We start from the raw sequence: 24,284 nt of genomic DNA, 5'->3' as shown, positions 1-24,284 counted from the left end.
CTCTTGCTAGATCAAGAAGGCAGGGATCTTCATTGAGTTGTACGTGTGCTGACCGCGGAGGTGCCATACGTTCGGCACAAGATCGGGATGGGATCGCGGGACGGATCATGATGAGATTGTGGGACGGGCTACGATTTGGATCGCAAATATGTTCCACTACATCTACCGCATTATATACGCTTCCGTTTAGTGATATACAAGGGTATGTATATGCACTCTGCCCTCTCGTAGATGATCATCACCATGGATAGGTATTGCATGTGCGTAGGAATTTTTTGTTTCCCATGCGATGTTCCCCAACAGTGGCATCATGAGCTAGGTTCATGCGTAGATGATATCTCGAGTAGAACCTAGAAGAGTTTGTGGGCGTTGATGTTCAATTTGCTGCCATCTTTAGTGTTTTTTTGATTCGGCGGTATTCTTGGATTGAAGCGACCTAGACCAACTTTACTCAGATGCTTACGAGAGATCGGTTTCGTCGACTGACATGCAACTTGTTGCATAAAGATGACTGATGGGTGTCTGTTTCTTCAACTTCAGTTGAATCGGATTTGGCCGAGACGGTCATTGGAGAAGGTTAAATAGCAATTTGCATATCACTATTGCGGCTTGCGTAAGTAAGATGCGATCATACTAGATACCCATAGCAGCCACGTAAAACATGCAACAACAAATTAGAGGACGTCTAACTTGTTTTTGCAGGGTATGCATGTGATGTGATATGGCCAAAGACATGATATGATATATTGGATGTGTGAGATGATCATGTTGTAATAGTTAAATATCGACTTGCACGTCGATGCTACGGCAACCGACAGGAGCCATATGGTTATCTTTAAACTATCGTTTGTGCTTGCATATGCTTTCACTATATCGCTAGGTTGTAGCTTTAGTAGTAATATCATAGTTAGCGCGACAACCTCGATGGCGGCACGATGATGGAGATCATGGTGCGGCGCTAGTGACGATGGAGATCATGCCGGTGCTTTGGTCATGGAGATCAAGAAACACAAGTTCATGGCCATATCATGTCACTTATGATTTGCATGTGATGTTAATACTTTTATGCACCTTATTTTGCTTAGAACGACGATAGCATTATAAGGTGACCGTTCACTAAAATTTCAAGATAAAATTGTGTTCTCCCCGACTGTGCACCGTTGCGACTGTACGTCATTTCAAGACACCACGTGATGATCGGGTGTGATAGACTCGACGTTCCCATACAACGGGTTCAAAACAGTTGCATACACGGAACACTCGGGTTAAACTTGACGAGCCTAGCATGTACAGACATGGCATCGGAGCACAAGAGACCGAAAGGTCGAGCATGAATCATATAGTTGATATGATCAACATGGAGATGTTCACCATTGAAACTATACTCAACTCACGTGATGATCGGACTTGAGTTAGTGGATTTGGATCATGCACCACTCGAATGACTAGAGGGATGTCTATTTGAGTGGGAGTTCTTAAGTAATATGATTAATTGAACTCATTATCATGAACATAGTCAAATGATCTTTGCAAATTATGTTGTAGCTTGCGCTGTAGCTCTACTGTTTTAGGTATGTTCCTAGAGAAAATTTAGTTGAAAGTTGATAGTAGCAATTATGCGGAATGGGTCCATAAACTGAGGATTTTCCTCATTGCTGCGTAGAAGGCTTATGTCCTTAATGCACCGCTCAGTGGGCTGAACCTCAAGCATCGTTTGTAGATGTTGCGAACATATGGCATACACGTTTTTGATCACTACATGATGGTTCAGTGCATAATGCTTAAACGGCTTAGAATTGACGCACTGAAGACGTTTCGAATGTCGCGGGACATACGAGATGTTCCAAGAGATGAAATTGGGATTTCAGGCTCGTGCCCTTGTTGAGAGGTATGAGACCTCCGACAAGATCCTTTGTCTACAAAGTACGGGAGAAAAGCTCAGTCGTTGAGCATGTGCTCAGATTGTCTGAGTGTTACAATCGCTTGAATCGAGTGGGAGTTGATCTTCCAAATGAGATAGTGATGGTTCTCCAACTATAACATATCAAGGATAGATATGATGATCCTTGAGCTATTCGTGATGATTGACACCGCGAAAGTAGAAATCAAGTAGGAGCATCACTTCTTAATGGTTAGTAAAACTACTAGTTTAAAGAAGGGCAAGGGAAAGAAGGGATACTTCATGAAATGACAAACCAGTTGCTCCTCTAGTGAAGAAACCCAAGGTTGAACCCAAACCCGAGACTAAGTGCTTCTGTTATGAGGGGAACGATCACTTAGGCGGAACTACCCTAGATACTTGGTAGATGAGAAGGCTAGCAAAGTCGACAGATGTATATTGTATATACATGATATTGATGTGTACTTTACTAGTACTCCTAGTAGGACCAGGGTATTAGATACCGGTCTGGTTGCTTGTTAGTAACTCAAAATAAAAGCTACAGAATAAATGAGGACTAGCTGAAGGCGAGGTGACGATATGTGTTGGAAGTGTTTTAAAGGTTGATGTGATCAAACATCGCATGCTCCCTCTACCATCGAGATTAGTGTCGAACCTAAATAAGTGTTATTTGGTGTTTGCGTTGAGCATGGACATGATTAGTTCGTGTTTGTTGCAATACAATTATTCATTTAAAGAGAATGATGGTTATTCTATTTTCTTGAATGAAAACCTTCAGTAGTTTACTGAATCTCGATCGTAGTGTTACACATGTTCATTGTATTAATGCCAAAAGATACAAAATAGTAATGATAGTACCACTTACTTGTGGCACTGCCGCTTGAGCCATGTTGGTATAAAACGCATGAAGAATCTCCATACTGATGGATCTTTGGGCTCACTCGATTTTGGAACGTTTGAGACATGCGAACCATGTCTATTGGTGCAAACGCATGAAGAAACTCCATGCAGATGGATCGTTTGGACTCACTTGATTTTGAATCACTTGACATGCAAATCATGCCACATGGGGAAGATGACTGAAGGCATGGTTTTCCAGTGAGATGGAACAAGAAAGTTACTTATTGGAAGTAATACATTTTGATGTATGCAGTCCAATGAGTGCTAAGGCATGTAGTGGATATCATTATGTTCTTACTTCAGAGATGATTTGAGTAGATACTAGTGTATTTGCTTGATGAAACACACATCTGAATTATCAAAAGGTTCAAGTAATTTCAAAGTGAAGTTGAAGATTGTCATGACAAGACGATAAAATGTCTATGATATGATCATAGAGATGAATATCTGAGTTGCTAGTTTGGTACACAATTAAGACAATGTGAAAATTGTTTCACATCTCATGCCGCCTGGAACACCATAGTGTGATGGTGTGGCCGAACATCATAGTCGCGCCCTATTTGATATGGTGCATACTATGATGTCTCTTATCGAAATACCACTATCGTTTATGGGTTAGGCATTAGAGACAACCGCATTCACTTTGGATAGGGCATCATGTAATTCCATTGAGATGACACCGCATGAAATATGGTTTGGAGAAACCTAAGATGTAGTTTCTTAAAAGTTTGGGGCTGCGATGGTTATGTGAAAAAGTTTCAGCATGATAAGGTCGAACCCAAAGCACATAAATGCATCTTCATAGGACACCCAAAACAGTTGGGTATACCTCCTATATCAGATCCAGAAGCAAAGTGTTTGTTTCTAGAAACGGGTCCTTTCTCGAGGAAAAGTTTATCCCAAAAGAATTGAGTGGGAGGATGGAGGAACTTGATGATATTATTGAACCAACACTTCAACCAGAAAGTAGAAGGGCGCATGAAGTTGTTCCCATGGCGCCTACACTAGTTGAAGTGGAAGCCAATGATGGTGATCATGAAGCTTCAGATCAAGTTACTACCAAACCTCGTAGGTTGACAAGGATACGCGCTACTATAGAATGGTGCGGTAATCCTGCCTTGGAGGTCATGTTGCTGGACAACAATGAACCTACGAGCTATGGAGAAGCGATGGTGGGCCTGGATTCCGACAAATGGTTGGAGGCCATGAAATCCGAGAGAGAATCCATGTATGAAAACAAAGTGTGGACTTTGCAAGAACTACTTGATGGTCATAAGACTATTAAGTACAGATGGATCTTTAAAAGGAAGACATACGATGATGGTGAAAAGTCACCATTAAGAAAGCTCGACTTGTCGCAAAGATGTTTCCGACAAGTTCAAAGAGTTGACTATGATGAGACTTTCTCACTCGTAGCGATGCTAAGAGTCTGTTGGAATTATGTTAGCAGTTGTTGTATTATTTATGAAATCTTGCAGATAGAATGTCAAAACATTGTTTCCTCGATGTTTTCCTTGAGGAAAGGTTGTATGTGATACAACCAGAAGGTTTTCTCAATCCTAAGGATGCTAACAAGTATGCAAGGTCCAACGATCCTTCTATGGACTAGAGAAAGCATCTCAGAGTTGGAATATACGCTTTGATGAGATGATCAAAGTTTTTGGTTTTATAAAAGTTTATGAGAAACTTGAATTTCAAAGAAGTGAGTGGGCGCACTATGGAAATTCTGATTAGTATATGTGGTTGACATATTGATGATCGAGAATAATGTAGAATTTCTGTGAAGCATAAATGGTTGTTTGAAAGGAGTTTTTCAAAGAACAACTGGATTGAGCTACTTGAACATTGAGCACCGAGATCTATGGAAATAGATCAAGACGCTTGATAAAACTTTCAATGAATACATACCTTGACAAGATTTTTGAAGGAGTTCATAATGGATCAGTTAAAGAAGGAGTTCTTGATTGTATTGTAAGGTGTGATTTTGAGTACGACTCAAAAATCCTGACCACGACAGAAGAAAGATAAAGGACAAAGGTCGTCCCCTATGCCATAGCCATAGGCTCTAAAGTATGACATGTTGTGTACCGCACCTGATGTGTGCCTTGCCATGAGTCTATCAAGGGGTACAAAGAGTGACCCAAGATTGAATCGTTGAACATCGGTCAAAGTTATCCTTATTAACTAGTGGACTAAGGATAAGGGAGGTAATTAAAGAGTTCGTCCTAAAGAGTTACGTCGATGCAAGCTTTGACACTAATCCGAATAACTATGAGTAGTAAACTGGATTCGTATAGTGGAGCGGTCATTTGGAATAGTTCCAAAACGGCATGTTGGTAGCAGCACCTACAGGATGACAAAGAGATTTGTAAAGCACCCTCAGATCTAAAAGGTTCGGACCTGTTGACTAAAACCCCTCTCACAAGCAAGACATGATCAAACCCTAGAACTCTATGGGTGTTAGATTCATCAAAATCACATAGTGATATGAACTAGATTATTGACTCTAGTGCAAGTGGGAGACTGTTGGAAATATGCCATAGAGGCAATAATAAATTGGTTATTATTTTATTTCCTTATTAATCATAATCATTTATTATCCATGCTATAATTTTATTTATTGGAAACTCAAATACATGTGTGGATACATAGACAAAACATTGTCCCTAGTAAGCCTCTAGTTGACTAGCTCGTTGATTAAAGATGGTTAAGGTTTCATAGACATAGAGAAGTGGTGTCACTTGATAATGGGATCATATCATTAGGAGAATGATGTGATGGACAAGACCCAAACCATAAACATAGCATATGATTGTGTCAGTTTATTGCTACTGTTTTCTGCATGTCAATGTATCTGTTCCTATGACCATGAGATCATGCAACTCCCGGACACCGGAGGAATACCTCGTGTGTATCAAACGTCGCAACATAACTGGGTGACTATAAAGGTGCTCTATAGGTATCTCCGAAGGTGTCTGTTGGGTTGGCGTGAATCGAAACTGGGATTTGTCACTCCGTATGACGGAGAGGTATCTCGGGACCCACTCGGTAATACAACATCACAATATGACTTGCAAGCAATGTGACTAAGGATTTAGCCACGAGATCTTGTATTATGGAACGAGTAAAGAGACTTGCCGATAACGAGATTGAACTAGGTATAGAGATATCGACGATCGAATCTCGGGCAAGTAACATACCGAAGGACAAAGGGAACATCATACGGGATTAACTGAATTCCTGACATAGATGTTCAATCGATAAATATCTTTGTAGAATATGTAGGAGCCAATATGGGCATCCAGGCCCCGCTATTGGTTATTGACCGTAGAGGTGTCTCGGTCATGTCTGCATAGTTCTCGAACCCGTAGGGTGTGCACAATTAAGGTTCGGTGACGTTTCAGTATAGTTCGGTTATAGGTGTTGGTAACCGAAAGTTTTTGGGAGTCCCGGATGAGATCCCGTACGCCACGAGGAGCTCCGTAATGGTCCGGAGGTAAAGATTGATATATAGGAAGTCCTATTTTGGTCACCGGAAAAGTTTCGGGCTCATCGGTAGTGTACCGGGAGTGCCAGGAGGGTACCAGGGACCATCGGAAGGGGTGCCACGTCCCGAGGGGCCTTATGGACTGTGGGAGGATACAAACCAGCCCCTAGTGGGCTGAGATAAGCTCCCACTAAGGCCCATGAGGTTTGAGAGGCAAAAAACCCAAAGGTGGAAATGGTTTCCAAGTGGAGAGGACGAATCCTACTCCTAGTAGGATTGGAGTAGGACTCCTCCACCTCCAATTTCGGCCAAACCTTGAGGGTTTGAGGCTTCCTCCTCCCCTCCCTCCCTCCTATATATACTAGAGGTTTTAGAGGTGAGGGCTAACCCTAATTGCCACTTGCTCCCTCTACTTCTCTCTAGATTTGTTCTTCCTCTAGATTGTTTTTTCAGCAGCGCTTAGGCGAAGCTCTGCTGGAATAGATCCACCACCACCACCACCACCACCATGATGCTACCGTGCTGGAGAACTCATCTACCTCTCCGCCCCTCTTGTTGGATCAAGAAGGCGGGGATCGTCATCGAGTTGTACGTGTGCTTACCGCGGAGGTGCCGTCCGTTCGGCACTAGATCGCGATGGATCGTGATGGGATCGCGGGACGGATCGTGATGAGATCGCGGGACGGGCTGCGATTTGGATCGCGAAGATGTTCCACTACATCAACCGCGTTACATACGCTTCCGCTTAGCAATCTACAAGGGTATGTATATGCACTCTCCCCTCTCGTAGATGATCATCACCATGGATAGGTATTGCGTGTGCGTAGGAAATTTTTGTTTCCCATGCGACGTTCCCCAACGAGAAGTGACAAGTAACAACAGTAGGAAATGGGCAGCAAGATATCCTAATCCCTTTTATTGGGACCGGCAGTCCTGAAAGTACTCTTATATAAATAAAGCGCTCCCGAGGATACATGGGAGTTTCTGTCTAGTCATGTTCATCATGTTGAGTTGATTCGTGTTTGTTACTTTGAGAATTCGATATGTGGGTGGACCGGTGCTAAGGTGTTGTTCTTACTTGAACAAGAAATGCACTTATTATTACCCCCTCTCGCAAGCATCCACAACTATGAAAGAAGAACTAAGATAAATCTAACCATAGCATTAAACATGTGGATCCAAATCAGCCCCTTATGAAGTAACACGTAAACTAGGGTTTAAGCTTTTGTTAGTCTGGTAATCGATGGTCTACTTACTACTCCACAATGCCTTCCATTAGGCCCACAACATGGTGAAGTGTCATGTATTCGACGTTCACACAACAACACTAAGAGAAGAAACAACATACATTTCACCAAGATATCAAACGAATATCAGCTTCGCATGATTACTTATAACAAGATTTCCCCCATGTGCTCAGGAACAAAAGTAACTACTCACGCATCATCATCATGTCCAAGATCATAGGTGTAATAATGATAGTTAAGTATCTAAACATTGTATCTTCCACCAAGTAAACCAAATAGTATCAACTACGAGATGTAATCAACACTACTAGTAACCCACAGGTGCCAATCTGAGGTTTTGAGACAAAGATTCAATAGAAGAGATGAACTAGGGTTTGAGATGAGATGGTTCTGGTGAATATGTTGATGAAGTTTGGTCATCCCACGAAGGAGGAAGCATTGGTGATGACGATAGCTTAGATATCCCCCTCCCGGAGGGAAGTTTCCTTGGCAGAATCGCTCTATCAGAGAGAAACAGGGCCTCTACCCAGGTTTCCGCCTCGAGACGGCGGTGCTTCGTCCTGAAAGTCTCTCTTCAATTTTTTTCTTGGTCAAAATAAACCGCATAGGATAAGAGGGGGAGGGCATGTGCGTCGCCCCCACAAGATAACATGGCGCGCCCAAGGGGGATGGGCGTGTCATGTTGACTTGTGGCCAACAGGTGGTCCCTCTCTCATGTATTTTTGATCCAATAATTCTTTTTATATTCCATAAGAATTCTTCATGAAGTTTTAGGTCATTTGGATTCCATTATATTTTCACCCTTTTTCTTTGTTTTCAGATCCAGAATTCTAGTTTGTGGCAATTTGCCTATTTGTGATGTACCTTGCAAGTTCATAGAGAAAAGGCATAAGAATTGTATCATAATGAGGAATAATTGACAATAATAACATAAATATCGATAGTAAATCATGACGTAAAATGGAGGTATGAGGACCTCGACCCGCCTTAGGCAGGGCCTAGGTCATCAACACTGAGAACATTAAACAACTAAGTAGCTTTCATGCTCAATTTTTTTTTGCTTGGTTCAAACCAAGCATTATGTTTTGTATTAAAACAAAATAGTTGATTATCAAAAACTTTGTTTGTTACAAATGTTGTTGGTTAAAAACACTGTTTGTTCAAAAAAGAACCATCTTTTCCCTTGTTACCTGGGAGCTCTTAAATTTATATGGGGCATTTTATAATAAATGTTTTTTCTTCTTGGTAGTTGCAAAGTCTTTGTCTACTACTCCTTTTTTTACGTGAGTGTGTGGTCAATAGCCAGGTAGCCTAGTTATTTCTAAAGCCACTCGAGTTTTTTTTCGCTAAACAGGCCTCGGAGAAGTACTCCGCCTTTGCGATAGTGAGGTTGAAGCCGAAGGTAGACCCGCTTGAAGTCTCGAGATCGGATGTATCATTTTAAAGCACGACCGAAGGACATATTAAATTTAAGCCCAATTTCAATTGGCACAAAAAACTAGATTTAACTTAGGTTAATGTTTTTTACATGAGTTTTTTGGGTTTCCGTGATTTTGACACCATTAAACTATTTTTATGTTTTTCTTTCACGAGACGGGACATCCTCTTGTTCGAGGTATTCTATGTGGGTGTTCTACTCAAAAAATAATTTCCGACCCGCAATTTGACATCTTTCGTGTCGACCTACACCTTAGCATTGTCGAAATGAACACAACAGTTTAACAAGTTCCCGAGGAGATACAGTCCTAGGGTCGACCATGTTGTCCAACCCAAGTATCGGGGGCTACTCGCTATACATCTCAGTTGAACCATAGAGGATGTTCCTGTCATTGAACTCGGTTGAACTCCTTGAAACTTTCCCTAAACCAATTTAATCTCTGACACCTCAGATGCAACCCGGTGTTGGATCTCGGATGCAAGAGGACACTGCCACACGGGAAACACTTCAAACTCGAGGTGTGGCATAAAAACAAGAAGGCGTTGATAAAAGCCAAAAAGTTAAAGGGGCTCCTCGAATGCTCGATGTATGAACTCTTCAAATACACCACAGTGATCGTCAAGATCAGTGATGGGAAGATTTGTTGAACCATTTTTCAATACCGACGAATGAAGGCGAAGAACAATTCAGAAGAACCAAGGAGCGTCCCCAACTTGAAGGCCAGTTCACGGGGCTACTAATAGTGTCCTGTACTAGGGTGTACTCATGGGAGTTTACTAATGGCACTACTGGAATCCAGTTCTTTGCCGTCAGCCATGTCTTTGTCATCTGTTGGCTGATGGCAAAGAACCTCTTTGCCGTCAGTTGACACAAGGCGGACGGCAAAGGGCTGACAGATGGCAAAAATACTATTTGCCATGTGTCGGCCCTTTGCCGTCTGCCAGCGGACGACAAAGGGACCAAGGGCAGACGGCAAAGAGCACGGGTGGGTCCCATGCCTGCCGTGCCCGATGGAAGGCTAGCTTTGCCGTGTGTCGGCCTTTGCCGTCTGCCGTTGGGGCCTTTGCCGTCGGGGGCGGACGGCAAAGGGGCCGACCGTGTAACGGCCGTCTTCTCCCCCTCGCGCTCACTGTCTCTCTCTGTCCCCCCCACAGTACTGTCTCTCTCCCCCTCGCGCTCACTGTGACTCGCCCCCGCCGCCGCACCGCCTCGCTCCCACCGGCAACCCCCTCCCCGCGGCGCTCCCCTCCCCGCGGTGACCCCCTCCTCGCGGCCACCCCGGCCCCTCCTCGCGGCCACCCCCTCCCCGCGGCCACACCCCTCCCCGCAGCGACCCCTCCCTACGGCCACCCCCTCCCCGCGGCCACACCCCTCCCAGTGACCCCTCCCTGCGGCCACCCCCTCCCCGCGGCCACAACCCTCCCGGCGGCCACACCCCTCCCTGCGTCCACCCCCTCCCCGCGGCCACACCCCTCTCGTAGCAACTTCCCTGGTGAGTTCAATTTTTTTTCTTTCTTTTTTCATTTCAGTGCGTCTGACGATGAAGTTTCCTTGTACCTCACTCTAGATAGCTTTAGACGATGAATCCATGAACCATGGGAGTCCATTTGGATCTGAGGTTGATGTACATTTTCTGATCAGAACAAGAGATGATTCAGTCTCCTAGCTAGGCCTTTTTCTTTCTTCCCACTAATCTTAATTAAATCATATCAAAGCAAAAGTGATTAATCCAAGATGATGTGTTGTCCATTAATTTAGTAATCTGCTGCCACAGGATACATACATGCCACTCGCCGTGTCGGTGATAGGTGGGCCCGACCCCGCCTTGTCATGGACGCAACATTTGGAAAATAGAAAATTCCGGTGGCACATATAAGAAATGAAAGTTATCCCGAGATATATGCATCGGTTGCTTCTTTGTGCTTTTGCAATGGTGGTCTCTTCTTTCAAGGAGGAAAGCAAAAATCTAAAAAAACACTAGATTCTAGATAGTTTCCATTTCTAGTAACGGGGGTTAATAGAAAGTTAGAGTTATGGAGGCCGAGTGAGGTCACAAGGGATATACAAGAAGAAGAAGAAAAAGAGGAGAGAGGAGAAGAAGAAAGAAAAGGACCCCAACCCCCCGCCCACGACCCCCGACGCCCGACGCCACCAACCCCCGAGGCCCGATGCCACCAACCCCCGACCCTCGACCCCCGACACCCGACGCCACTGACACCCGACTCCCGACCCCCGACACCCGACACCACTGACCCCCAACACCCGACTCTCGACCCCCGACGCCCGACGCCACCAACCCTCGACGCCGGACGCCACCAACCCCCGACCCCGGACGCCACTGACACTCGACTCCCGACCCCCGACCCCCGACGCCCGACAACACTGACCCCCGACCCCCAACTCCCGACGCCCGACACCACTGACCCTTGACCCCCGACCTCCAACCGCCGACTCCAGACCCCCGACCCCCGACCCCCGACGCCACTGACCCTCGACCCCCGACCCCGGGCCCCCGACACCTCTTTGGCCTCTTGTTGATCGAAAAGGCCCCAACCCCCGACGCTAGTGACCTCGACCCCCGATGACACCGACCCCCGACCATCGACGCATTTAACCCGACTCCCGACCACCGACACCCGACATCACCGACCCTCGACGGCATTGACTCCCGACGCCACTAAGCCCCGACCCCCGACACCTCTTCTGCCTTCTGTTGAACGAGAAGGTGCTTTTCGGCCTTCTAGAGGCCCACGGGGTCATAATTTTCTAAATTATGAGTTAGTTAACATATTTTCCAATTATGTTAATTATAAAAACATCGTATTTGTGTTGATCGTGTGAATTTCAATGTGCAGTTGTTCGACGACCTCCACGTGCGTTGGACGAGCTCCACCCTTGCATTTGTTGGTGAGCACAAATGACTTCTCCTCCTACCCCCTTAATTTGCTCTATCCCGGTCTTCGTGCCGATGAAACTTGCTAGCTATAGGTTTTTTCAATCATGAGTATGCGTGACCAGTATGCGTCTCCCGTTCGAAAGGGCGACATCTATAAATATGCATTTCTTTGCATATTTATAACCGCCATCCTTTCGAATTGTCCAACATTATCCATGGACAGCCCGAGTATGTGTAGATTGGGTTTGTTTTTCCGTATGCCGTGCTCCGGATCCGATGCGAAATTTCATCAGTGCCTCCCCTGTTGTTCTCCGGGTACACATCCTCTCTTCTTATTGCCGAGACGTGTATCACGAGAACAGCGGGGAGGTGCTGCCGAAATTCTGCGTCGCATCTGGAGGAGAGCATTGGAAAACGAACCCAGTCTACACATACTCGGGTGGGATTAGGACCTATCTTTACCTATTAGCGTGTAGGTTGCATGGACATAATAAAACTGAAAAACTTGATTAGCGTATGAATATAGATGATGAATTATATATTTATTTCTTGTGCCCCCATAGGTAGCTAGGCAACATGAGTGATCGTGCTTGGATGTACACTGGTCACCCTAGTGAGAAAGACATGACCGATGAATGGTTAACAAAAACCAGGGGGTTTGTGAGAGCCGCATTTGCAAATGGCCAGCATAAAACATGGTGCCCCTGTCCCAACTGCAACAACTGGAAAAAGCAGACAAAGTTTGAAATGCGTAAACACCTGCAGAAGTGGGGTTTTACGCCTAATTATATGGTGTGGACTTTTCATGGTGAGTCTGACCAATGTGCCAGAGCTGAGGTGATTCGTCGTCGCACCGACGAGCATGGTACCGGGATTGAAGACATGGTGCAAGACTTTGATGATGCTCGTGATTCGGACGATGAGATGGAGGAATCTGCAAAGGCCTTCTATGAAATGCTGGAGTCTTCAAAACGTCCTCTCCACGGGCAGACTGAGCTTTGTCAGCTGGATGCCATCGCGCAAGTAATGGCTCTGAAGGCTCAATTCAACCTAGGCAGAGAATGCTACGACGCGATGATGCCGATATTTGGACGCTTTCTACCCAAAGGCCATGTACTGCCTGCAAACCTGTACCAGTTAGAGAAAATCCTCCGTGTACTTAAGATGCCCTATGAGAAGATACGTGCCTGTGAGAATGGATGTGCCTTATTTAGGCTTGAGTATGCGGCCTTGAACTATTGCCCCATTTGCAATTCTTCCAGGTATATTGTGGTAGACAACGACATGGGTGAGAAGAATCAGACCAAAATCCCCATTAGTGTTCTTCGATATCTGCCAATCGTACAAAGACTTCAACGTCTTTTCATGGTCGAAGAGATGGCCAGACAGATGACATGGCACAAATTGGGAAAAAGAACCGAACTAGATGCGGATGGGAACAAGATGCTGGTACACACTTCAGATGGTTTTGCGTGGAGGCACTTCCATGCATTACATAAGGATAAATCGGAAGATCCAAGGCAACCTAGAGTTGCCATCAGCACGGATGGGTTCAATGTGTATGGTATGACGGCAGCACAATACAGTTGTTGGCCTGTATTTGTCATTCCACTAAATTTGCCACCCGGAGAGATTATGAAAAGAAAGAACATATTGCTGACGTTGATAATTCCAGGGCCCAACTATCCGGGGAAGAATATGAATGTGTACATGCAGCCGCTTAAGGATGAGTTGCAAGAAGCGTGTGATAATGGGATCAAGACCTACGACGCGGCTACCAAAACAAATTTCAAAATGCATGTGTGGTACATGTACTCGACGCATGATTATCCGGCGTTTGCGCTATTCGCTGGCTGGTGTGTGCACGGAAGGTTCTCGTGCACCACATGCAAGGCAGCTCTTCAGTTCCGTTGGCTACAGGCTGGTCGCAAGTATTCTTGCTTCAACATGCATAGACAATTCCTGGATCCTGACCATAAGTTCAGAAAAGACAAGAAGAATTTCATCAAAGGTAGAGTTGTCCAAAACACTGCACCAGCTGCGTTGACAGGCCAACATACCCTTGATCAGTTAAACGCTCTTGAGCCTGATCCTTTGCGTCCAGGATACTTCAAAGGGTATAATACGGAACACGCCTCGACTCACAAGTCATGCTTATGGGATCTCCCTTACTTCAAAGACCTCCTTTGCCCACACAACATTGACGTGATGCACACTGAAAATAATATTGCGGAGGCCATTTTTGGTACATTGTTCGGCATAGAGGGGAAGTCAAAAGATAATCCTAAGGCTAGAATCGACCTGGAGGCTCTATGTGATAGACCGTTGCAAAACTTGCGACAACGGAAAGGAAAGCAAAGCATAGCGAAGCCAAAGGCATGGTTCAATCTTGAAAGGCCAGCTATGAGGGAAATGCTATTGTGGGTGAAAATGCGGTTGATGTTCCCCGATGGGTATGCAGCGAATCTAAAGAGGGGAGCGAGTCTTGAGAAATTGAAAATATTTGGGCTCAACAGTCATGATTGGCACATATGGATTGAGCGGGTAATTCCGGTGATGTTGCGTGGCTTTATCCCTGAGGATGAATGGCTAGTACTGGCAGAGCTGAGCTATTTCTTCCATCCTCTTTGTGCGAAAGAACTATCGCCTGGCGTGCTAGATGAAATGGAAGAGTTGGCGCCGGAGTTGATCGGCAAATTAGAAAAGATCTTTCCACCGGGCTTCTTTAATCCAATGCAACATTTGATTTTGCATCTCCCGACCGAGGCAAGAATGGGGGGGCCCGTTCAAAATCGATAGTGCTACTCAACTGAGAGGATGCAGAAGACGCTTCGAGTTAAGTGTAAAAATAAACGTAGAATTGAAGCATCGATGGCCGAGGCATTCATTACTAAGGAGGCGGCAAACTTCGTGACAGCACACTACGAAGCCAAAAATCATCATTTGCATAACCCGAAGCCTCGGTACAATGATGGCGATCGAGAAAAAGTTCGATCCAACCTCAGCCTATTCAAAGGTAAGCTCGCACCATCCGGTGCTTCGAAAGGGAAATCGTTGGATGTCGAAGAATGGCGGACCATTTCATTGTATATCTTCACCAACCTAACAGAAGTGCGGCCGTATATCGAGTAAGTTCTTGGTAATTTATTGTTCCGCAACTTCTAATTGCTTTGAACTACTCTTATTCCTGGATATTTGATATATTCCATACGTCGCCGAATTCTCGGATGGAGCGGTCATCGAAAAGGATTCCGTCGAACAGTATGAGCTTCTCGCAAAGCATGGAGGCGACTATCCCGGTTTCATCTCTTGGATCAAACAAATGGTAATTAATTACCATTAAGGGTCCATTTGATTTATTGGTCTAATTTGCGGCTAATGCATCCATTCTTTCATATTAAACTTGTAGGTTGATGCAGAGTCTATGGACGCCGAGTTGAGACAAGTCGCTAATGGTTTTGACTATAAGGTCCGTTCATTTGACAAATACAACATCAACGGGTATCACTTTCGTACCTTTGGCAAAGAGCTATCTATGCCCGACCTAAATACTACAAATTGTTCTGTCTCCACTATCGGCGAAGGAGACACCGAGTGTTATGGAAGAGTTGAAGCAATTTATGAACTTCTATTCTATGGTGAAAACCCACCGACCGTCGTAGTCTTCAAATGTTATTGGTTTGAGCCGAGGGAGACTAGAAGGACTCATGAACATATAGGACTAGTCGAAATCAACCAAAACACCCACTTAGATGTTCCCGATGTCTATATTACGGCTCAACAGGCGACACAAGTTTTCTATCTACCGTGGGCCTGCCAAACTCATCCAAATCTCAAAGGTTGGGATGTCGTTTATGAAGTGCCACCACATTTTAGACCACCTACCCTCAATGAAGAGGATTACGAACCTCACATTAACCCAGACACATATGAAGGAGAATTCTTCCAAGAAACACGTATGTCCAAGAAACGTTTCAAGAACCGCTCTACTTCACCCCAGAACATTGAAGTAGACAGCGACAGTGAATCCGTCTTAACCCCTGAGCCCGAACAGGAAGAGCTGGAAGAAGAAGAGGTTACTGCTAAGGATGACCTGTCACTTCTTGACCGATTACATAATGGTGGCCTTCCACATGTTCTTCGTGATAGTGATGATGATGATGCATTTATTGATGATAGTGATGATCATGATGCATTTATTGACCCCGAAGCATATATAGACGAGGACAATTTTTATTAGTTCATGTCAGGTATTCAACTATTATACTATATATAAATTTGGAGTTCATGTTAGGTATTCAATTTTTATTAGTCATGTTGGTATTTATGACGATGATACACTTAAATTATATACATTTTATTACTCCTGTTGGTATTTATGTTGTACTAATTTCATTTACTCTTTGTCATGACAGGTGGTGAAAGATGGTGGGAAAGGGTCGAAAGCACTCCGCGGCTGCTTCTTCGTCGGCGGGTGATGGGATGGGTACTTCCATTCCTGCCTCGCCTCTTCGGAGAGTGTTGCTCTCTACTTTGCATGGAGCACCCCCCGTGAGAGGAGGTCGCGCGAAGCCGAGAGGCACTAAAGGTACACGTCGTATTCATGTTGGTATTTATGTAGTACTCATGTTGTATGCATATTGGTATTTATATACATTTTATTACTCATGTTGGTATTTATGTTGTACTAAAGGTACACGTGGCCGCGGGAGAGGTAGGGCTACACGGTCTCCGCCACCACCCCAAGCTGATTTACTTGAGCACAGGACTTCTAGGGTGGATTCGTTTGAGGTGGAGGCTACACGGTCTCCGGTTCACGAGCCTCGGGTCGACGAGCCTTCGACCCACGAGACTCGTGTCCCAGAGGATTCCTTCCAGGGGACTCCGGAGCAAAGCAGGGATGAGGGTACGTCCCAAGAGACCCAGTGGGATACTTGGCCTGAGCCAAGTGGCCATGCTGGTAGCGACGAGGAGCTGGGTGAGGGGGCTACCGTCTACCAGCGTGGTAGTTCGGGGCTCCCGCTCGTGCCAGCGACCCCCGAGCAGAGGTGGTCGATTAGGCCAAATGGGGACAAGTAAGTTAATTTACTCTTATTTAACCTTTTGCCTTCGCGTTTTCTCAAATATCTAATGTTTTGGCTTTAATTTGTCACACTGTAGGGGTTGGATTGTTGCCAAGGGTGTCCGCAAGCCCAACAGCGTCCTTGGTGTTCTCTGCCGTCAAAACTTCCGAGGGTTTTTTACGTTGCCCGGTCGGGAGCGAGAGGTAGGAATGACCTGGGAGCACTACTTGGGTGCCCCGGCCCCGCCGGAGGTGGAGATCGACGGTGTTTTGTGTGACACGAGGGCGGACATGGTGATCCGAAAGTTCTGGGTAATTTCTCTTTCACACAATTATAAATCAACCATAGCTATTTATTGTACTAATCGGCGTTGTCTCGTTTGTAGACCTACTACAGGTGTGAGGAGGGATACGAGGAGGACGCGGCAAAGGTTATCGAAACCGAATGTCGTCGCCTACCTCAAAACTTTCGGCACGAGGCTCGGGTGCAGGCTGTTCGAGACTACTATGCCGCGCGGCGTATTAGGCTTGACAAGGCGAAGTGTCGTGATGCTAAGATGGAGAAGGAGCATTACATGAAGGTAATTACATATTATTAAGGCTTGGTAGTTAGTTTCCTTGATTTGGTTCTTACGCGCTCAAATTTCTCTTTATTAACTTAGGTGCCCCCGAGGTGGTGTGTGGATAAGATGGATTGTTTGGAGGCCTTGGTGGATCAGTGGTGCTCCAAAACGTGGGAGGCCAGCCACAACAACGCCAAGGAGAGGCGTGGCAAAATGGTTGGCGTGCCACACCATCAAGGGAGCGTCAACTTAATCCAATTTGGCGAGAACTGGGTATGTGGTTTGCTTCATGCCTCATGCAATTCATTCTTAATGCTATCTTGAGCCCTTTACCAATACAATTTTCCTCTCTCTCTCTTTTAGGCGCGTCACAATAAGACGGAGGCACCACAGATGTACGACCTGTATGCGATGGCCCATACTGCCTCGTACAAGAATGTCAAGGCATTCTCTGAGTCTGACCTCGAGCATCCAGAAAACTTCACCAACATCTCCTCCCATGACAAGCTCGTGAAGTACAGAGATCACGGGAAGGCGAGGAAAGGGGAGGACTTTAACCCGAGCGAGGGGCCTATTGATCCAGAGCTGGTGATGATAGCTGCAACAGGAGGCCCCATGGCTCGATCGCCATTGGAGATGGCCTTATACATTGTCCTAGCACTCTCTAGCAGATAAAGGCACGCCAAACGAGCTCTTGTCCGGAGATAACACATCGTCCACGGCCAGTCGAGCTCGCCATCGAGGTTAGTTTAATGGACTCAACTATCTTTCCGAATTATGTTGTGCGTTGGAACCAATATGATTACATTGCTAACAATGAGTTGTGTTGTAGGCTGCTATTCAGAAAGAGAGAGAGGCAATGCACGCGGCTATGGCGGAGAAGGATAAGGAAATTAGGGAGCTGGAGGAGAGGACGACTGCATTGGTGGAGGCGGAGAGGGCACGGAATGATGCGTCTACGAGGGCCATATACGAGCTCTTCGTCGTAAGTTTCATCTTCATGTTATTTCAAATCTTGCATTTGAATGTCCGTTTCATTAATAAATAAAAAGTTTGACTTGTCGAAAACAAATGTACAGTCTATGTGCGAGAAGAACGGTCAAGTCCCTCCGGCGATGCCAGTCATTAACGTGGCGGGGACGGTGAGTTTCATTTCAATGGAGTGATCTTAAGAGTGTCCTCATGCTAACTACACATTGCAAACGATGTTTGGTGCAGAATATCTCCCGAAACGCATCGCACGACCCTTCTACAGTCGAGCCTTCTCCAGGGCAGCCTTCTCCAGGTGAAACAAGCCAGAGCCACCGTGCTTAACCCTAACTTAGGTATGTTATTTCTAGTGTTTTAATAAAAGATATTTAGACTTCCATCTAAATGACATAATTAGCTTAGCCAATTTAGCCCGAAGAAGGGAAGGAAGAAGAAGAAGAGGAGAAGAAGAAGAAGAAGGAGAGGGAGGAGGATAAGAAGGAGAAGAAGGAGGAGAAGGAGAGGGAGGAGGATAAGAAGGAGAAGAAGGAGGAGAAGAAGGAGAAGGAGCTCCTCCTTCTCCTTCTTCTTCCTCCTTCTTCCTCCTTCTCCTTCTCCTTCTTCTTTTCTTCTTCTTCTCCTCTTCCTTCTCCTTCTCCTCCTCCTCCTCCTCTTCCTCCTCCTTCTTTTACTTCTTCTTCTCTTTCTCTTCTTCTACGTAGCTTAGACTCATCCAAGAAAGGCTAAATTGGCTAATTATCCATCTAAATGACATAATTAGCTTAGTTAGCTCCAAAATGACCTATTTAATAAAAAATGACCTATACTTAGCTAATTATCCTCGAAATGACATAATTAGCTCCAAAAAGGCATTCTTAGCCAATTTAGCCCGAAGAAGGGGACAAGAGGAGAAGAAAGAGGGAAAATGAAAGGAAGGAAGAAGAAGAAGAGGAGAAGAAGAAGAAGGAGAGGGAGGAGGATAAGAAGAAGGAGAAGGAGGAGAAGAAGGAGAAGGAGCTCCTCCTTCTCCTTCTTCTTCCTCCTTCTTCCTCCTTCTCCTTATCCTTCTTCTTTTCTTCTCCTTCTCCTCTCCTTCTCCTTCTCCTCCTCCTCCTCCTCCTCCTTCTTTTACTTCTTCTTCTCTTTCTCTTCTTCTAAGTAGCTTAGACTCATCGAAGAAAGGCTAAATTGGCTAATTATCCATCTAAATGACAGAATTAGCTTAGTTAGCTCCAAAATGACCTATTTAATACAAAATGACCTATACTTAGCTAATTATCCTCGAAATGACATAATTAGCTCCAAAAAGACATTCTTAGCCAATTTAGCTCGAAGAAGGGGACCAGACGAGAAGAAAGAGGAAAAATGAAATGAAGGAAGAAGAAGAAGAGGAGAAGAAGAAGAAGGAGAGGGAGGAGGATAAGAAGAAGGAGAAGAAGGAGGAGAAGAAGGAGAAGGAGCTCCTCCTTCTCCTTCTTCTTCCTCCTTCTTCCTCCTTCTCCTTCTCCGTCTTATTTTCTTCTTCTTCTCCTCTTCCTTCTCCTTCTCCTCCTCCTCCTCCTCCTTCTTTTATTTCTTCTTCTCTTTCTCTTCTTCTACGTAGCTTAGACTCATCCAAGAAAGGCTAAATTGGCTAATTATACATCTAAATGACATAATTAGCTTAGTTAGCTCCAAATTGACCTATTAATAAAAAATGACCTATACTTAGCTAATTATCCTCGAAATGACATAATTTCATCCAAAAAGGCATTCTTAGCCAATTTAGCCCGAAGAAGGGGACACGAGGAGAAGAAAGAGGAAAAATGAAAGGAAGGAAGAAGAAGAAGAGGAGGAGAAGAAGGAGAGGGAGGAGGATAAGAAGAAGGAGAAGAAGGAGGAGAAGAAGGAGAAGGAGCTCCTCCTTCTCCTTCTTCTTCCTCATTCTTCATCCTTCTCCTTCTCCTTCTTCTTTTCTTCTTCTTCTCCTCTTCCTTCTCCTTCTCCTCCTCCTCCTCCTCTTCCTCCTCCTTCTTTTACTTCTTCTTCTCTTTCTCTTCTTCTACGTAGCTTGGACTCATCCAAGAAAGGCTAAATTGGCTAATTATCCATCTAAATGACATAATTACCTTAGCTCCAAAATGACCTATTTAATAAAAAATGACCTATACTTAGCTAATTATCCTCGAAATGACATAATTAGCTCCAAAAAGGCATTCTAAGCGAATTTAGCCCGAAGAAGGGGACAAGAGGAGAACAAAGAGGAAAAATGGAAGGAAGGAAGAAGAAGAAGAGGAGAAGAAGAAGAAGGAGAGGGAGGAGGATAAGAAGAAGGAGAAGAAGGAGGAGAAGAAGGAGAAGGAGCTCCTCCTTCTCCTTCTTCTTCCTCCTTCTTCCTCCTTCTCCTTCTCCGTCTTATTTTCTTCTTCTTCTCCTCTTCCTTCTCCTTCTCCTCCTCCTCCTCCTCCTCCTTCTTTTACTTCTTCTTCTCTTTCTCTTCTTCTACGTAGCTTAGACTCATCCAAGAAAGGCTAAATTGGCTAATTATACATCTAAATGACATAATTAGCTTAGTTAGCTCCAAAATGACCTATTTAATACAAAATGACCTATACTTAGCTAATTATCCTCGAAATGACATAATTAGCTCCAAAAAGACATTCTTAGCCAATTTAGCTCGAAGAAGGGGACCAGACGAGAAGAAAGAGGAAAAATGAAATGAAGGAAGAAGAAGAAGAGGAGAAGAAGAAGAAGGAGAGGGAGGAGGATAAGAAGAAGGAGAAGAAGGAGGAGAAGAAGGAGAAGGAGCTCCTCCTTCTCCTTCTTCTTCCTCCTTCTTCCTCCTTCTCCTTCTCTGTCTTATTTTCTTCTTCTTCTCCTCTTCCTTCTCCTTCTCCTCCTCCTCCTCCTCCTCCTTCTTTTACTTCTTCTTCTCTTTCTCTTCTTCTACGTAGCTTAGAATCATCCAAGAAAGGCTAAATTGGCTAATTATACATCTAAATGACATAATTAGCTTAGTTAGCTCCAAATTGACCTATTAATAAAAAATGACCTATACTTAGCTAATTATCCTCGAAATGACATAATTTGCTCCAAAAAGGCATTCTTAGCCAATTTAGCCCGAAGAAGGGGACACGAGGAGAAGAAAGAGGAAAAATGAAAGGAAGGAAGAAGAAGAAGAGGAGGAGAAGAAGAAGGAGAGGGAGGAGGATAAGAAGAAGGAGAAGAAGGAGGAGAAGAAGGAGAAGGAGCTCCTCCTTCTCCTACTCCTTCCTCATTCTTCATCCTTCTCCTTCTCCTTCTTCTTTTCTTCTTCTTCTCCTCTTCCTTCTCCTTCTCCTCCTCCTCCTCCTCTTCCTCCCCCTTCTTTTACTTCTTCTTCTCTTTTTCTTCTTCTACGTAGCTTAGACTCATCCAAGAAAGGCTAAATTGGCTAATTATCCATCTAAATGACATAATTACCTTAGTTAGCTCCAAAATGACCTATTTAATAAAAAATGACCTATACTTAGCTAGTTATCCTTGAAATGACATAATTAGCTCCAAAAAGGCATTCTAAGCCAATTTAGCCCGAAGAAGGGGACAAGAGGAGAACAAAGAGGAAAAATGGAAGGAAGGAAGAAGAAGAAGAGGAGAAGAAGAAGAAGGAGAGGGAGGAGGATAAGAAGAAGGAGAAGGAGGAGAAGAAGGAGAAGGAGCTCCTCCTTCTCCTTCTTCTTCCTCCTTCTTCCTCCTTCTCCTTCTCCTTCTTCTTTTCTTCTCCTTCTCCTCTCCTTCTCCTTCTCCTCCTCCTCCGCCCTCCGTCTGTTACTTCTTCTTCTCTTTCTCTTCTTCTAAGTAGCTTAGACTCATCGAAGAAAGGCTAAATTGGCTAATTATCCATCTAAATGACAGAATTAGCTTAGTTAGCTCCAAAATGACCTATTTAATACAAAATAACCTATACTTAGCTAATTATCCTCCAAATGACATAATTAGCTCCAAAAAGACATTCTTAGCCAATTTAGCCCGAAGAAGGGGACATGACGAGAAGAAAGAGGAAAAATGAAAGGAAGGAAGAAGAAGAAGAGGAGAAGTAGAAGAAGGAGAGGGAGGAGGATAAGAAGAAGGAGAAGAAGGAGGAGAAGAAGGAGAAGGAGCTCCTCCTTCTCCTACTTCTTCCTCATTCTTCATCCTTCTCCTTCTCCTTCTTCTTTTCTTCTTCTTCTCCTCTTCCTTCTCCTTCTCCTCCTCCTCCTCCTCTTCCTCCCCCTTCTTTTACTTCTTCTTCTCTTTCTCTTATTCTACGTAGCTTAGACTCATCCAAGAAAGGCTAAATTGGCTAATTATCCATCTAAATGACATAATTAGCTTAGTTAGCTCCAAATTGACCTATTTAATAAAAAATGACCTATACTTAGCTAGTTATCCTCGAAATGACATAATTAGCTCCAAAAAGGCATTCTAAGCCAATTTAGCCCGAAGAAGGGGACAAGAGGAGAACAAAGAGGAAAAATGGAAGGAAGGAAGAAGAAGAAGAGGAGAAGAAGAAGAAGGAGAGGGAGGAGGATAAGAAGAAGGAGAAGGAGGAGAAGAAGGAGAAGGAGCTCCTCCTTCTCCTTCTTCTTCCTCCTTCTTCCTCCTTCTCCTTCTCCTTCTTCTTTTCTTCTCCTTCTCCTCCTCCTCCGCCCTCCGTCTGTTACTTCTTCTTCTCTTTCTCTTCTTCTAAGTAGCTTAGACTCATCGAAGAAAGGCTAAATTGGCTAATTATCCATCTAAATGACAGAATTAGCTTAGTTAGCTCCAAAATGACCTATTTAATACAAAATAACCTATACTTAGCTAATTATCCTCCAAATGACATAATTAGCTCCAAAAAGACATTCTTAGCCAATTTAGCCCGAAGAAGGGGACATGACGAGAAGAAAGAGGAAAAATGAAAGGAAGGAAGAAGAAGAAGAGGAGAAGTAGAAGAAGGAGAGGGAGGAGGATAAGAAGAAGGAGAAGAAGGAGGAGAAGAAGGAGAAGGAGCTCCTCCTTCTCCTTCTTCTTCCTTCTTCTTCCTCCTTCTCCTTATCCTTCTTATTTTCTTCTTCTTCTCCTCTTCCTTCTCCTTCTCCTCCTCCTCCTCCTCCTCCTCCTCCTCCTTCTTTTACTTCTTCTTCTCTTTCTCTTATTCTACGTAGCTTAGACTCATCCAAGAAAGGCTAAATTGGCTAATTATCCATCTAAATGACATAATTAGCTTAGTTAGCTCCAAATTGACCTATTAATAAAAATGACCTATACTTAGCTAATTAGCCTCGAAATGACATAATTAGCTCCAAAAAGGCATTCTTAGCCAGTTTAGCCCGAACAAGGGGACAAGAGGAGAAGAAAGAGGAAAAATGAAAGGAAGGAAGAAGAAGGGGAGGAGGAGAAGAAGAAGGAGAGGGAGGAGGATAAGAAGAAGGAGAAGAAGGAGGAGAAGAAGGAGAAGGAGCTCCTCCTTCTCCTTCGTCTTCCTCCTTCTTCCTCCTTCTCCTTCTCCTTCTTATTTTCTTCTTCTCCTCCTCTTCCTTCTCCTTCTCCTCCTCCTCCTCCTCCTCCTTCTTTTACTTCTTCTTCTCTTTCTCTTCTTCTACGTAGCTTAGACTCATCCAAGAAAGGCTAAATTGGCTAATTATCCATCTAAATGATATAATTAGCTTAGTTAGCTCCAAAATGACCTATTTAATAAAAAATGACCTATACTTAGCTAATTATCCTCGAAATGACATAATTAGCTCCAAAAAGGCATTCTTAGCCAATTTAGCCCGTAGAAGGGGACAAGACGAGAAGAGGAAAAATGAAAGGAATGAAGAAGAAGAAGAGGAGAAGAAGAA

This window comes from Hordeum vulgare, chromosome 1H (genome assembly GCF_904849725.1).
Source record: "Hordeum vulgare subsp. vulgare chromosome 1H, MorexV3_pseudomolecules_assembly, whole genome shotgun sequence".
Lineage (NCBI taxonomy): Eukaryota > Viridiplantae > Streptophyta > Magnoliopsida > Poales > Poaceae > Hordeum > Hordeum vulgare.
This window is presented reverse-complemented; position numbering follows the sequence as displayed.